Below are 3538 nucleotides of genomic sequence, written 5' to 3' on the forward strand. Positions count from 1 at the left end.
CGACAATATGTTAATGATATGCTAATGAGGGCACGTGACTTCCTGGCAATGTAAGGGAAAGGCTTCACTCGATTGGTTAGCGCGGCTACCACGTGATTACATTTGAATATTTTTTAGGTTTTTGTCAAAGCCACTCCCCACGCTAGCGTTTTAAAAAAACAAAAAATATATTCTCTAGCGAGAATAATTTTACTTACGCTCCCTTTTAACGAGTCTGCGCTAACCTTCCATGACCAAAGAAATATATTTAAAAAATAAATGTTTGTACGTTTTCAAAAATATGTTAATGATATGCTAATGAGGGCACGTGACTTCCTGGCAATATAAAGGACAGGCGTCACGCGACCGCGTCAGTTGGAGAGCGGGCGCAGGTACGTGAGGAAGCAAGGACATCGTCTCCGCGTTAAAGATTTTTTGGTTAAAAAGAAAAATGTAACAAAGGACGCAAGTAATGTTTCGTAAAAACGTTTCTTTTTTTCCCGCCGTGTATTTATTTTGGGCTCCTTCTCTTCCAGGTTACGCTGTTCTGCCGTTGGGTGGACTCGAGGAACATTTAATGCCGAGAAGACGACTTTTGATTGCATCGGCCATTGACCTTAAAGCGGGCCTCTGGTGGACATCTCCAACAAACACCGATGAAGAAACCTAGATATTCGAACTATTTCGTTTAAAACAAATGTTTACACAGGCAGCTTCAAAAAAAAAACCTACTTCCAACGAAAAGATTTACCGTAACATTTAACGAGCTCTTTAAAGCTTTGGGTGTCCGGATCAAAAACTAATAGTAAGTGCGAAAGAGCCGATTTTATTTTTGTTGAGATGAGCTCACAGCACACCGCGTTGGGGCAATAAAACGCGACGTGTGCCTGTGAGACGGGGTTAAAAATTAGGCCGCGATTTTTTTAAGTCTAAAGATTTTTGAGAGAGGAGGGAGAAAAAAAAACCAGAGGTAGTTTTTAAAAAAATTTAGAACAAAAAAATTTCTACGCTGCGTTGAAGAAAATGGCGGCGGCGTCCTTCGTTGGGCGGTGGCTGCAGGGGCCGCGGGAAACCCCGCAGCTCGGGCGGTGACGTCATCAGCCTGGCTCTTGCGTCAGTGGGCAGCGGAGTTGGCAATTTTGAATTATTGATGAGTTCTCGTAATTTAGATAATTTAATTTAAACATTAAAATAAAAAAAAGGAATCCCATATCTGGTGATTTTGTAGAAGCGGGGGGGGGGGTCTCCCCACCCCCCCCACATCCCAATAATATCCGTGGGATATTTCCAGCTTTAATATATTTTTTGTTAAGTTGGCATTTTCTCCAAAAATGCGTGGTGGTTGGTGGCAAGTTTGGCATTAAACCACCGTTTCAATTTATACAGCGGGTTAAAAGTGATAACTATGGTAGCATCGTTAAGCCATGAGGTGGGGGAGAAATGTGGCAGCAAGTTGGACAGCGCTTTATAATAACTAAGTTCCTTTAGCGATATGAGGGTGACCCACAGCCCTTACCTTTGAGTTTCCAAAGCTTTCGTGTGCAGTGTTGCGTTCAATGTTTGGCTGTACTACGTGTTTTAGATAAAAAGTATGCTGGGCATATGCCACCTAGTATATTGTTTGTACTGTATTGTCATCTAGCAGTGGAGTTACGTGTGTGAGTGTTAGCCGGGCCTAAAAAAAAGTGCAGTGTGTGCGTAACTTGTGAATTTGTCAAAAACAACGGGGGGAGCGTTTTAGCTACATTTGAGGGTAAGGGAGTTTGAAGCGGGCTTCTCACGAGCCTGGGAAGAGACCCATTCCCACCCAAACCGATCTTTGTAGAGGAACTTGAAGAGGCGGCGGCGACGACTGTGCCTACCACAAAAGTTTCCCGTCCATGAGATGGCTTCGAAGCCCCATCCGTTGTGGCAAAGCCATCGCCAAAGTTATTTTAGGGGGTGATAGGGCGGGCGGGTGGAGGGTTTTGGCAAGTCGTAAACACTAGACGTTGATTGACATTGATTTGCGAAGGGAGAAGGGATGATTTTAGCAATCGGAAAGGCTCACCCGGGTAAAGATTTAGAAAAGAAATTATTCTGGAATGGTGCGTTTGGCCACGAATTCTCCCCGAATCGGAGGCGCCGTTAGTGATTCACAGACAAGCGAATCCACATTTAAAACAGGGCCAGGCTGACTGTGTGTGTGTCCTATTGTGTTGCGATTTCTTTAATAAATATTCTCATTTTTACGCTCAAAATGAGCGCCCTTAGGCGTTCGAAGCCTTAAGCCTCTCTTCCCCTCACCCCCCAGAGAGATCTGCGTGTTGGAGGTAAGAGAGAGAGATTGGGTTATGAACAACAACGATTTATATACAGCCTATGGCAGCTACACGACTTTGTCGTGTTTCATGTGGACCACCTAGCGGTCAGCGCAGTGTAGTTTTCGTTATGATGGGGGGGTTGGGGGGGCTCTTAAAGCTTGCGTATTGAATTTGTGTCGACAACATTCCAGCGTGCAATAAACTCAATCCCAGACAGGGATGGATGTTTATTTAAGGCAGTTCTGTAGGGTATAGTAAACCCAGGTGAGAGGCTTGAACTTAACGACTCCAGCTTGTAGAATAAACTCAACCTATATTTATTAAGTGGGTTAATTTTACACAACGCTCCACATTTACAGTATAGACACCCAGCTTAAGTTGGAATAGCCAGTCCAGCTTGTATAGGAAGTCGAACCAGTCTGCCTTATAGTTTGACCTTTCTGTGTAGGTACTGGATTTATAATGGCCAACACTCCAAGCTACATACCAGGCCCAACTTTGGTCTTTAATTATTAGGCTTGCCGAGTAAAACTAGTTGCTTTAAGCCTGGTCTGTGTGTCGTCTCGTTTACAATGGCAAACTCTTAGGACAAGGGAGTTGGACCCAGGCCATTGTGGCATTAGCTAGTTTTTAGGAAACTTTTTGAGTATAAATCAAGTGTTAATCATTTAACACTTGTTCCATACGCACACTGGTGTATAATCCTTGCCACTCAGTGTCAATATACACCGGTATATGAGCCGAAAAGAGAAGACCGGGCCTTGTATAGTTCTTAAGCCTGGCCTTTGGGGTCCATAGACCGGTTTTATAATAGCCACTAACCCCCAGTTAGACCCAGTCACGTGTTAGAACCAGCCTCGTGTTAAATCTCCGTTGTAGTCTTTGTAACTAGCTTAAGTGTTGGATGTCCCATTTTGTTTATTTTGTCGATTGGCCTACTTTTCAGACATTCATCTCAAACCTCCGTTTTGAGAATCCAGAGTTTTGTTCTGACCTCGTGGGCTTGAGTTGGGTGTTTTGAGATCCATCTTAGGATGTACGTCTTTGATAAGTGGATCATGTATTTGACCCGGGTCTGGCTCGTTTTCAGTAGTGACCTGGCCACAAATGATTGCCATGTGGCGTTATGTGGAAATGTATCAGCAGCAGCAGCCAAAACGTCCGGTACAGCGAGCGTATACGAACCTGTATTTAACTTGCGTTGGAAAACACGATTTCCATGTTCACTTTCACCCATACCGCGGTAATGATTTAGA

General features: G+C 44.0%; 1 long non-coding RNA gene across 1 annotated transcript; it reads left to right on the top strand.

Moving 5' to 3' along the window:
• Window positions 1–315: 315 nt before the first annotated feature.
• Window positions 316–2336, top strand: LOC144736578 (uncharacterized). The gene is made up of 2 exons (XR_013588775.1): window positions 316–371; window positions 516–2336. It is a non-coding gene; the product is annotated as an uncharacterized LOC144736578 (long non-coding RNA).
• Window positions 2337–3538: the final 1202 nt, after the last annotated feature.

The sequence above is a fragment of the Lampetra planeri genome, chromosome 61, assembly GCF_965212315.1.
Source record: "Lampetra planeri chromosome 61, kcLamPlan1.2.h2, whole genome shotgun sequence".
Classification (NCBI taxonomy): domain Eukaryota; kingdom Metazoa; phylum Chordata; class Hyperoartia; order Petromyzontiformes; family Petromyzontidae; genus Lampetra; species Lampetra planeri.